General features: G+C 54.2%; 1 non-coding gene across 1 annotated transcript; it reads left to right on the forward strand.

Annotated features, from left to right (window-relative positions):
• Positions 1-613: 613 nt before the first annotated feature.
• LOC130835447 (U6 spliceosomal RNA) lies at positions 614-715 on the forward strand. The gene has a single exon (XR_009048930.1). It is a non-coding gene; the product is annotated as a U6 spliceosomal RNA (small nuclear RNA).
• Positions 716-13,277: the final 12,562 nt, after the last annotated feature.

Genomic DNA, 13,277 nt, shown 5'->3' on the forward strand with positions numbered 1-13,277 from the left:
CAGATACAAGTGTATAGACACATACAAAGAGATTTATCATAAGGATGCTCGCAGGCTTGTGGAGGAGGCCAGCAAATCCAGCGTCTGCAGAGCTGATGTCCCAGCCGGAGCCCGATGGCCAGAAGCTGCTGTAGAACGAGGAAGACTGGAGGGTGTGGTTGGAGGGCCCCTAGGCAGGAGACTCCCCTTGGGTGTGGGGAGGGTCAGCCTTTCTGTTGTATGAAGGTCAGGCCCTCAGTGGGTTGGGTGAGGCCCACCTGCTTGGGGGCGGGCAGTCTGCTTTACTCAGTCTACCGATTCCAGTGCTAACCTCATCCAAAACCACCTTCACAGGCACACCCGGGATCCTGTTTGACCAACCATCTGGGCACCCTGCTGCCCAGTCAAATTGCCACATAAAATTCACCATCACAGGGGTGATGAAAAAGTTTTGGGTAAAAACAGTGGTGATGGGTACACACTGAATGTATGTAAAGACACTGAACTATATACTCACAGATTATTAAATAATAAATATGATGTTAAGTATATTTTACCACAATTTAAAAAACACACACAACGCAGGTTTTTTGCAGTTGCTCCATTTTATAGGTTTAAAAAAACCCTATAATTCTGGCTTTGGCAGCACTTATGCAAAGATTGGAACAGTACAGAGAAGATTAGCATGGCCCCAAGAAGGGACGATGTGCAAATTTGCAACGCATTCCATTTTTTTTTAAAAAAAAAGCTATAATTAGCATAACTGTTCCCACAAGCCTCCAGTTTGGAGTCAGCAAACTGTCCTCAAAGGATCAGAGACCATTTACACTTTGCGGGCAGTCCAGCCTCTCCTGCCCTTGGATCAGGAAGGCAGCCAGAGATTACAGGTGAGTGAATGCGTGTGGCTGGATTCCAATAAAACTTTATTTATAGACGTGGAAATTTGAATTTCACATACGATTTTCACATGTTGCAAAGTACTCTTTCTTTTAAATTAATTAATTAATTTATTTATTTATTGGCTGAGTTGGGTCTTCGTTGTTGCAAGCGGGCTTTCTCTAGTTGCAGCGAGCGGGGACTACTCTTCGTTGCAGTGTGTGGGCTCATTGTGGTGGCTTCTCTTATTGCAGAGCACAGGCTCTAGGCACACAGGCTTCAGTAGTTGTGGCGCATGGGCTCAGTAGTTGTGGTTCACGGGCTCTAGAGCACAGGCTCAGTAGTTGTGGCGCACGGGCTTAGTTGCTACTTGGCGTGCAGGACCTTCCCAGCCCAGGGCTCGAACCCATGTCCCCTGCGTCGGCAGGCAGATTCTTAATCACTGTGCCACCAGGGAAGTCCCCAAAATACTCTTTTTTTTTTTTGATCTTCGAAAACAAAAACCATTCTTAGGTCGCCAGGCATACGAAAATAGACCGTGGGCTGGATATGGCTGAGACACTGTGGTTTGCTGAGCCTGGAGCTAAACGAAGAGGAGCCAGGGCCAGGTCCCCTGAGGGCACCACCCTGAGCCCAGCCGAGGGGGCTCAGCCATGCCTGGGTCCCTGGGGTGCTAGGTGGGGGCAGAGCACCCACCATCTGGGTGGGGGAGAGCATAAGGAAAAATAAGGGGGCAGAAACCTCGGGGACCTAGAAGGACCAATAGCCAGGCCCTGGGGGGGAGCAGACCTGTGCCTGGGGGGCCGGAGATCTGACCTCCACCCCCTTCTCTCCTGGACCCCATGTATTCCTGATGCCCCAGCCTCTCCCACTGCACCCCGTCTCTCCCTCCTGCCCTCTCAGCGTCTAAGGAGACGACGCCCGCTGCTCTGGAAGTCCACGTGGGCAACAGGCCATGAGGGTGACCATCCAGGATTGCTGGGGACTGAGGGGTTTGCCAGGACACAGGACGTCCAGCCCCAGAATGCACCAGTCCCAGGGAAACCGGTGCAGTCGGTCACCCTCCAGTCACCCTGACTGATGCGAGCCGCAGGGGAAGAGGACACAGAAGACAGCTGCCCCCCAGCCCCCAGCCCGCGGCACAGGCAGGGGTGCAAGCCCCGCGCGTGGTTTCTGCACTTATGGGAACAAGATACACAGTGAGTGAGCGCGAGATGTACCACACCCAGTGGTAAGGTCGCTTCTCCCAGACACAGCGCAGAGCAAAGGGCTGGTGGTGCCACGTTTCCAGGGCACAGGACGGGCAACCGCTCCTCAGGGGCCACCTCTGTGGATGCTTGGGCAGCACGAGGGCCTCTGGCCGCTGCTCCCTCGGTCCTGACGCCCTGCCGGCCCCTCAGGGGTGCTCAGCCTGGAGATGTCCCCACCACGCACGCGGGGTCACACACCCCCCTGCAGGCATCTTGCTGGGTGTTTACCGTGGCCAGGCACTGGCCCTTGTACACCTGCCAGTTACCATGTGACAGCCTTTACTGAGTGCCTCCACGGGTCTGGGACAGAAAACTCCTTACAGTGTTGTGTCCTTTAATGCTCACAGAGCCCCCAAGGGGTAGGTGCTTTTAATTCCATTTTACAGATGAGAAAACTAAGGCCAAAGAGGTGACGTCAATGTCGTAAAGTCACGCGGGGCCCCAAGATGAACCCCTGCCCCATCCTCCTGACTTACGAGGGGCCCACCCTCCATCCCTGCAGCCTTTTCCTGAGTTTAAGGAAAAGGGAAGCTGAGGTCTGGGGTTCCGCAGCCCAGACCCTAGACCCCAGGGGAGCCCTCTCCCTGCGGGAGGCGCTGCCAGCATTCGGTACACAAATGCCCTGACAAGATGGGTCATCAATGCGAAATCCTCACCATCAGCAGGGCAGGCCTCCGGCCTCTCATTATCTCCAAATGAATGACTCCGTTTAGAGAAGTCGTTTGGGGCGCTGTCCCAGACAATGACTCCTGTCAAAAGATTTACCGAAGCTCATGGGCGATGCAGCGGGAGGCCCCGTGGGCCTGGCCTCAGCGTTTACCCTGCAGAAAACAAAGATTGCAGCGTGGACCATTTTGCCGCTGAAATTCATGCCTTTTGACCCCAAATGGAGAGATAATCCCAGGGCTTGTTTCCACTTGAGCCTGGAGATGTTGTAAATAGCTGGCTCTGAAGCGGAGCCTCTCGCCAGCCTCGGGTGGAAAGTAGACCAGGAGGCTGACTGCTGAAGGGCGTGGCTCACGGACGCACCCTGTCCCACCCCCTTCCTTAGGTAGCATCCCCCAGGGGCTTTCTGTTCTAAAATTGGGGGCTGGGAAGAGCTCCTGCTAGAAAGAAATTAATACGCTTCCACAGTGACGATTGTAAACTTGATCACGATTTATTTTCCTCTTGGCTGCCAGGAAACTCAGAAGCCAAGGGAAAATGTTAATATATTAGCAACATTGGTCCTTTATAACACAATATGTGCATTCTCTTTTACGTTACTATTGCAGTTTCTGTCTGAATTTTATCATGTTTGTTTAATGTGCCTCACGCTGTAAGCCACTTCAGATTCTTTGTTGAAAGGGTGAAGGTAGGAGTGAAATAAAATAACAAAGCAGAATAGGGAGATGGGGAGAACAGGAGGCCGGGGTCTGTGACCTGTTTCTGGCTGTGACAGCTGACTGGTCATTTGCCCTTTGACTGAGTGAACCATCAGTTTCCTGCCTGTGTGCCACGACTCTGGTTCTAGACCAGCCTCTGTCACCCTCAAACATGCACCGACCCATGAGCATTCCAGATCCTCTACCAGGACTATATCAGTCAGTTTTGCCTGGTAACAAGCACCCCCTGGTTTCACAGCAACACACATTGATTTTTCACTCACCGCCTGTGTCATTGGCTCAGCTGTGACCATGACTTCCGGTGCCAGGACCCAGGCTGAAGGGGAAGGCAATTTGGGATATGCTTTTGTCATGGAAGAGAGAAAAGAGTGAGAGGGCTGGAGAGAACCTGCTCCAGCATATCCGCCCATCACCCCCATGCCACCATCAGTGGGTGGGATGTAGACGCCTCCCCCAGGAAGCCCGGCAGCCATGGGTTAGGGCAGAAGAGGCTTGGACAGGCAGCTTCCAGGAAGGTGGAGTGAAGAGCTGAAAGCACTAATATAATTTGCTGCAAAGACCCCAGAAGGGAAGACCCATACGGACAGGGGTCCAGCAGTCTGCTCACCTTCCTGGAGAAGACTCAGCACATTTCAGGGGCCCTGTAAATACTATTTGAACCACAAATGATGAACAGATAGCTGGCAGACTGAGTGAGTGACCAGCAGTGCCTGGACACAGGCACGTGCCAGTCTCCTCTGCTCTAGGGCCCTCTCCTGCCTGTGAACCAGCCGGCATCTCTCTCCTAATAAGATGGGAAGGCAGGACAACAATAACAACCTCACGAGACGGTGCACAGCAGCCCCCAGTACCTGCCTGGCATGTGGCACAGGCTCAGGAAGGCGGCTTCCTTGGCCTTCAGCTCCTTTCAGGATGAGGTCTCGTTTCAGCTGGACAGACCAGGAGATAGACAGCAAATAAGTGTGCGTATCACAATTATTATACGAGTCAGGATGGTGATGATAGCAGCCGACAGTCACGGGCACTCACGGAACCCCAGGAACTATCCCACTACCTTTTTTTTTTTTTTTTAATATTTATTTATTTGGCTCCTCTGGGTCTCAGTTGCGGCACGTGGGATCTCCGTTGCCACGTACGGGATCTTCATTGCGGCATGCGGGATCTTTTTAGCTGTGGCGTGTGGGATCGAACCCAGGCCCCCTGTGTTGGGAACACAGAGTCTTAACCGCTGGACCACCAGGGAGGTCCCCTCTCCCATGTACCTCACATGGAGTAACCCATGCGATGCTCACACCGTCACAAGGTAGGAATTATTATCGTCCCCATTTCACAGATGAGGAGACTGAGCAATGGCAGCCTTAAAACACGTCTGCACATTCAGGGACCTCTTTGCATCAAGATGCAGGGTCATTGTCCATCTCACACACACACACACACACCCCTTGAACCTGGCTCTGCTTGGGACTCCTTGGAACCAATGCCATGGAAGTGACGTGGCTGCAGCCCTGCTCACCTGAACACTTGCATGGAGAGCCCTGAGTCTGTGGCTGTAGCTCAAAATCAACCACTGACAATACATAAGTCATGGGGGTCGGTTGTGTTCCAGTAAAACTTTGTTTACAAAAACAGGCAGAAGCTGGATTTGGCCCATGGGCTATAGTTGGCTGACCCTGGATCTAGTTGAGATTTTCAGGAAAAATATTGACAGTGCCACCTTCCTTCTCCTTGCTGCCTAGGATAAAATAAAATGCAAGAAGAGAGAGGTGAGCTGAATAGCAAATTGTGTAATTTTTTTCTTTTTTGTTTTTTGGCTACACCACTTGGCTTATGGGATGTTAGTTCCCCGACCAGGGATTGAACCCAGGACCTCTGCAGTGAGAGCAAGGAATCCCAACCACTGGGCCACCAGCAAATTCCCTGAACTGTGTAATTTTTAAGACAAGTTTAGAGAAAATTTAAAGGAACCATGATTTACTGGGTTTGAAAATCGAAGTGTTTCTCATTTCCAGCCTGCTCAGGTTCTAAAATGTATGCAATTTTTTAAACAGAAAATTGTCTCAAAATTAAAAATAGCTTCTGGGAGAAGGTCAGATTTAGAGTAGGGCTGCAAGATTCTTTATAAGCACTCAGAAAGACTGAAGGGGGAACTTCACAGATAAAAACCCTCTAAGGAGCTTAAAGTATGTCTTCTCTACCCTCTCCCTTAACAGTAGGTTTTAGGAATATCAGGAACCGCCAAGGGACCCTGAGATAGAGGAGAACTTTTCCTAAACAAATGTGTGGCTGTGTCTGACCTCACGGACTGGACATCAGTGAGATTCATAGAAAACCCACAAAGTCTTAAAGAGGATTATCCTGGTAGAAACACCAGCAGCCTGGATGGAAAGGGACGGAGATGGCAACAAATACAGATGCTCTTGAACCCTAGACTACCACGGTCAAGGAGAAGGCTGAAAGGTTCACTCAGTTGCAAACACAGGACACTTCTCATGGGGACGGAGGGATGACCCAGAGAGTGGAGCCAACAGCCGCGGAGAACAGCGCCCAAGGAGGAGGAGCACTGAGGCTGTTCAGGCTGGACCTCAGAATCGCTGTGGACTGGAGACCGCCATGGGCTTCCCATACTCCCGCTTTCTAAATGCCCCACTGTTGTATGCGGGGTGTGGGCGGGGGTGCGGACCCCTCTCCCTTTAATTCTCAGATCTCCAGCATTTTTTTTTTTTTAACTCCGTACTCAAGGATCTGGGAACTGCACAGAGCACAGCTGCCCTTGAGCCTGATGGACATGACCAGAGCCTGGACTGCATGTCTGGGCCTGAGGCCGAGATAGCGAGCCTTCCAGGGTGTGGAAGGAGGTGAGTGTGTTTTGCACGAGGGGGGATCATAACTAGTTTGTGGATGGAGGGTAGACCGTGGTCATTTTAAAATATGTCCACAAATTCCTTGGGGCTCCTCTTGTGGAGAGGTGGAGGTCTGTGTCCCTTCTGGAACCTGAGCAGGCAAGGGACCTGCTTGAAACCAACAGAATGTGGTAGAAGTGAAACTGCCCTGAGGTGGCTTTGCCTCGTTCACGGAGACCCCCATGTTTGGAGTCTGAGCCTCTGTAAGAGATCAGCCCCTGCCGCCCCCCCCGCCCCCGGGGCCGCCACGCTGCAGGGAAGCCCGGCGCGGGCGGGTGCTGAGCTCCTGCTCCAGCCAGCAGACCTCCTCCTGAATGAACCACGCGCGTCGCTGGCACTTCCTGCCCTTCATCCTCACTTTCACTGGGGCGTCGTCACCGTCCCCATCACCACCCCCACCCTCACCCCATTCTCCGTCTCGATAGGAGACGCCAGCAGTTCAGGCTGAGAACACCCACGGCTGTGCCCCATGCCTCTGCACCCCTCACTCCCCCAGCCCCTGCAAGCACGCCCCTCCGTCCAGCCCCTCAGCAGCCCCCGCCGTCCTCCTGCTGGTCCAAGCCAGGACCGCCTGGACGTCCCACGGTCCCCGCCCTGGTCCCGCATTACCGACCCGCCAGCCCCTGGCCACACACGCTTCCTCCCAGGTCTGCCCCGTGCGGCCCTGCCCTGCGCTGCTGCCCTCCACCCTTGGCCCAGCTTCACGGTTCATCTTGGTCCCATGGGTGTCGTCTCCCAGCACGCCCACCCTAGTTAGAACATCAGCTCCCGGCGGGCGCAGGCCCGTGTTTGGTCCTTGGTTTTAATCCCAGTCCAGCCCGTGTCCAGCATGGGGCAGCTGCTCTAGGAATTTGGGCTGAATGAGTGAATGGAGAGCATTGGGGTCAGCCAGGCGCCCATCCCACAGCTGCTCTGTCTGGCATTGTCTGTGAACCCTGCACAGGCGACCTCCCCCCGTCCCACCTGACTCTGTGCAGGATGGGGGCCAAGAAGCCTGCCTTTCTGGGGTCCGGCTGGGGTTGGCTGGGCGTGCAGAAGGCCCTGCCTCTATCTCCACGTCCATCCTGCCTGTGAGCTGTGACCTTGGCCCACTGACACAGCGTCTCTGAGGCTCAGCTCCCTGTCTGCGACGGGAACACCCCCTGCGCGGTGGTGGAGCGGGTTCCTGGGGTGGGGCGTGCTCTCCTCCTGCCCCTGGCCTCAGTCCCCGGAGCAGAGATGACCACCCTGCCTCGCCACACTCTCCCTGCCTCCTCCTCCCGTCAGCTCTTCACCTCATCACCCCCACCTCCTGAAGAAAGAACCGGGGCTCTGGAAGGGGAAGCAGCCATCCACACAGCAGGCAGGAGAGTCTGGCTTTGAACCTGGGTCCGTGTGTCTGTGTCACTCGGCCTGGACAGGGTTTGGGGTCTCTCCTGGGAACCTGATGCGGTCCCCCAGGCTGCATGCGCATCTACAGTGCGACGGGGGTGGGGTGGGCGAGGGTGTCAGCTCCCCACACCCAGGAGAGCTGGGCAGCACAGGGACCGGGCTACCTGCGGGAGGAACCCCAGGGCCCAGCACGGGGTCGGGTGCACAGTAGGTGCGCAGATTGCTGAAGGGGACAGAGTCCAGCCCTACTGTGTGGGTCAACTGCCTGGCTACATGAGCAGAGTCTGCTGGTCTCCAGGGGTGCCTGCCCAGGGCCGTTGGTCCACGACCACCTGGTGCACAAGCAAGGAGGACGTACCGTGCGCACCGTGCCGCACAGGGAGGGGCCGGGCCGACGCTTGCCACAGGGCCCCATGCCTGCCCCAGGCCCGGCCCCGGAGGCGCAGAGAGGCAGCCCCAGGCCACGCAGCCATCTGTCCCCTCTCCCCACGCCAGCCCCAGAGGCAGCACCTCCGAACTGTCACTCGCTGTAACCTGAAGAGCAACAGGACAAGGGTCTGAGGCACCAGGACAAGAGGCATCTCAATTACTGGCTTTTCCAGACGTCTCTTAACTTGTCTGGGCCGGAAATCGGGCTTCCCGGGAGGATTGCCGGATGCTGGCGCCTGGCCAGGCGGCTCTCCACGAGTGAGCGGGGCATGGATGTGGACGTGAGGCTGAGGGGTGCTGGTGGCTCACGTCTGGGCCCGGCCTGGCCCGGGACACATATTGTCTTCCTTCCTTAGATGCAGACTTGAGCTCCTGTCCTCAGGGGAGGACCTGCGAGGAGCGTGGTCCTCGGTCGGGAGAGTTAGGGCAGCCGGACAGTCCAGCCGAGCGTGGTTCCCAAACGTGGGAAGTCAGAACCTGCCGTGAACTGGGGCAGGGGCTGTTTCTTGGGCCTCGCCCTGGACCTCTGGGGAGCTCGGCTAGTCCTCAGCTGGTGACTGACCTGGCGAAGTGACCCCTACAGCCCCCTTTAACCCAGAGCTGATGCTCCTGGCAGGGGTGATTCAGCTGGGCCTTAAAGACCAGTGGTCCCAGACAGGTGAGCAGGAGAAGGGATGCACTTGAGTGGGAACAGAACAGCCTGGGCAGGGCCTAGCTCAGACCAGGGTGAGCCCCGCGTGGCAGAGCAGGACAGAGGGCAATGGGAGTGGGGATCAGGCAAGAGGGGGCCAGGCTGGCCGGTCCAGGCCCGGGGACACCTGGGCCCGAGCTCAACTCAGCTCAGAGGGCAGTGGGGCCATGACGCTGGAAGAACAGGAAGTCGCCTCCCTTCCAGGCGATGCTGCTGCAGCCCGGGGTCTACAGCCATCAGAGGGTGGCCTCTGCAGCCGGGCAGGCTTTGAGGCCCCGACCGGGCAGGTACAGGCCCACATGTGTGTGGGCCCCTCGTGCCTCTGAGCCTCGGTTTCCTCATCAGCAAAGTAGAAGGACCCCTTCATCTTCATTGCTACAACAGACATTCGACTCTGGACAGACAAGTCTTAATAGCGGCCCAGGGTTGGGTGGAAAGAGCTATGGAAAAGGGCGAAACATGGTTTTTTTTTTGTTCACATTTTAAACACCCAAGTCAATAACACCCGCTGTCCGTGCCGTGTCCACACGTAGCTGAAGCATTTGAATCTGCGCGCGTGGAATGGGGTGACCTCAGGGAGGAAGAGGATGGCCGGGTGCCCGTAAAGTTTGAGTTCCTGAACGATCCAAAGCACGTGAAGCCAAAACAGCATCATCAGCAACGAGAATACAACCGGGCCTCGGCCAAGGCTCCGGGGAAGTGCGTCACGCGGACATGTCGCCGGGTGAGCCTCTGGAAGCGGTCCTCCCGCTCAGGCTCCTTCCCCAGCCGCTCTGCCCCCCACACCTCCAGGGTGATCCCAGGCAAGTGGTTTCTGCTCTGCGGTTCCAGGGCCCCGACTCCCACGGGGCTCGAGGACACGTCCAGAGACGGAACGTCCGCGTGATGACACGGCCAGGTGACCGCCCGGCTGGTGCTGTGAGGATGACCGGCCGCTTTCGTGCCCAGCCGAGGGGCCGGGTGCGGACTGGACGGGGAGTGGGGTTGAGGTGGGGCAGGTGGGCCCTGAGAGGTGGGGGAGGTGCAGTCACTGGGCTCCAGGTCTCCAGAGGGAAACCCCGGGGGCTGAGCTGCCTCAAGGCTCAGCAGGACGTCAAGTGTCTAGAGACGAGGGGCTGCATGGGAGGAGATGAGCCGCCCCATGGAGCCGGGCCGGGCTCACCTAAGGGCTGCCGTGGAAGAGAAGCCCCGGGGGCAGCAGGGGTGAGGAGCTTGGAGATGAAGCTGCCCCCTCAGACTCTGAAATGGGTCCCTGGCGGCCCTGCCTGGCCCCCGAGGACGCCATCTGTGTTCCCCTCTCACCGGCCTGGCTGTGCCCGGGGTCTTGGCAGGACCTCTTGAGAGCGGCTGAGGTCAGGACCCCTGCCCTGTCCAGATGGGCCCGGGCCGACCCCGTCTGCGGCAGGCGAGGACAATGGCCCCTGTTGTTGGCCAGTCGCCCTGGGCCACATTCTCCAGGGACCTAGTGACCCTGAACAGGGGCTGTGAAGAGGTCCCTGCTGACTCGGCGAGATGTCCACTCGCTAATGAAGGGCCGTTGGAAAGGGCATTGACCTTGGTCAGCAGGCAGGAGCCTTCCATCCGGGGGGCCAGAGTGCTCGCCCAGCAGCTATGGAGACCACCGCCCGGGGCGATGGATGCAGACACTGCCTGGGAGGCAGAGCCAGCACGGAGAGGCAGGCTCGGAGACTCAAGGCTCCGCTCCCAGTGATGGGGAGCAAAGACCATCCAATCAGAGTGAGCACAGCCAGGACCAAGGGCAGCTCAGGTGCGATGGGACGGCAGAGCAGCCCTAACCCAACCTGGAGAGCAAGGAAGTCTGCCCGGAGGAGGTGACTTGGAGCCAGGTCTCCAAGGCTGGGTAGCATTGGCCAGACATCACAGAAGGAGAAGGGGATTCCAGACAGGAAGAAGCGTGGGCAATGGTCTGGGGGCAAAGAAAGGGATGTCAGATAGTTTGTCACGGCTGCAGCACTGGCCGCTGGGGGTGAGAAGCTGGACGTGAGGGGGGCAGTGGGGAAGCAGCAAGGGGGTGGGCCAGACAGAGATGGTCAGATGTGTTAGAAAGACCCGCTCTGGGTGGAGCAGGGGACAGCAGAGCCGAGGAAGCCAGTGAGGGGGCGATGGACGGTTCTAGAGGGAGATGGAGGGGGGGCAGGACAGACACAGGAGCCAGGAAGGACACAAAGGTGTGAGCCTGGCAATTGTCCAGGTAGAAGTGGGTCCAGAGGACTTGGGTTCCTGAAGGTGCTGGAGAAAAGCAAGACTGGCCTTGCAGAATTGTGTGTGTGTTGGGTGGGTAGCATTCCAATCTGGATAAAACCCGGAGGCAGGAAGGCACACAATGGGGGGAGTGATAATAGCCAACCATTTCCCGGATTGTAGGAAACGTGAAGCGGGAGGACCAGGACGGGAGGTCGAGGGGCCCACTGAGGTGATGTGGATCAGAGCAGGTGCTCCAGGCGGGGCCCCGATTCCTCAAAGGGAGGGAGGCTGGAGGGGCCACTGGCAGGACAGAGGATCTGGGGTTTAAAACATGAAAATACACAACAGGTGAGAAATCTCTGTAGTTCCTGCCCCATGAGGCCCAAGCTTGGGCACGGCCTGAATGTACGCCATCCCATGCTGTTCCATGCAATTGCACTCTGTTCCTTTCAGCTACTATTGAGGTGGCCTCACAGGAACACGGAGAAGGAGTAACACTCCTCCTCAGTTACCTGGCATATAGGAGCTGTGCAACTTCAGACACATGTCTCTCCCTCTCTGAGCTCCAGTCCCTCTCCTATAAAATGTGCTTTCTAATCTCTGCCCTGCTTCCCTTCTGGGGCCATTTCACACATAAAGGTACAGAAGTGCCTTGTGCTGCCCAGGGATGGACATAGTGAAAAATGGTCTCTGTGATGACACTTCCAGGGAGTTTAAATGCTCTTTTCAAATGCAGGTAAGACATTTACAAAACTTGACAGCCCACAGGTCGAAAAATGAACCTCAACAAATTTCAAAGAGTAGTTTTCATAAAGACTATGTTCTGACCAAGATGTGATTAATTTAGAAATTAACAATAAAAGTCATTTGAATGTATGTACATGTGAGTCTGTAAACTTTAGACACACTCCTGAAAATCTTTGTGTTAAAGAGGAAATTACAATAGAAATTTCAAATTATTGAATGCTGAATGGACACGAAAGCATGACATATAAGTTTTCCAGGGTGCACCTAAGTCAGTTTTTAGAGGTATATTTGTAAACTATGCATTTATTGCAAAGCAAGAAAACCTAAAAATAAATGTTACATGTTAAACTAAAGGAAATAACAGGGGAATGACAATAACTCTAAAGAACATAAAAGAAGTAAATCTGAGAAGAAATTGGTGAAAAGAGAATGAAGAAAACTAGAAAAGATCAACAAAAGCAAAATGTTGTTCTCTGAGAAAATAAGATAGAAAAACTCCTAGCAAAGCCAAACAAGAGGAAAATGCTATAGAGAAATAACACTGGGATGAAGAAGGGAACATAACAGATGTCGTGTAGATGTAGAATTCTTAAAGGATACTACAGTCGACTTTGTGCCAATATATTTTGTATATACATATGGTGGACAGTTTTCTTGAAGATAAATTAATTACCAAAATTAATTCAAGGTGGAATAAAAGACATGAACAAACCAATAACCAATGCAGAAGGTGAATTGATTAGCAAAAAAATGCACCTCCAAACAACAAAGAAAAGCTACCCAGATTGGATAGTATTAAAGGAAGAGTTGCCAAACCCTCAAGGAAGAGACAATCCTTAGTATATGCTTCTGCTTCATTGAACGGGTGGGGAAATGGGAAACTTTCATTTTCTGAGACTAGCATAACCTAATGCCTAAAGTTAAATGACAGTTCATAAAAAGAAGACATTACACCAATTCCAATTATAAACATAGATGCAAAAAAAAAACTTAAGGGGAAGACGTGCACATCAAGTCTAGCAGTGTATTAAGATAACTACAACTCCTTTTAGTTTATCCCACAAAAGCAAGGAGAGCTCTCAATTCAAAAATTTAGCAATAAACCCTGGCACATCAAGAGACAAAGGAGGAGGGATGTAAAAAGCCCAGTTTGGTCATCTTAATAGATACCAAACAAGCACTCAATAGAATTCATTCGCTGGTTATTTCATTTTCAAAATAATCAACTATGAATAAAATGAAATTTCCTTATTTGGATAAATGTAGACAAAGTATAGTCTAAGCTGCTAAACGAAGGGACCCTAAAGGTAACAGGACAAGATGGAGTCTGTCTCTGCAACATGCAACACCGCAGGGAGAGCGTGGGCACCCAGGTTACTGCGCCAGCTCATGTTCAGCTCAGCAGGGACCAAGCTGGTTGCTTCTCTCTGCAAAGAGCTGTGCA

The sequence above is a fragment of the Hippopotamus amphibius genome, chromosome 13, assembly GCF_030028045.1.
Source record: "Hippopotamus amphibius kiboko isolate mHipAmp2 chromosome 13, mHipAmp2.hap2, whole genome shotgun sequence".
NCBI lineage: Eukaryota > Metazoa > Chordata > Mammalia > Artiodactyla > Hippopotamidae > Hippopotamus > Hippopotamus amphibius.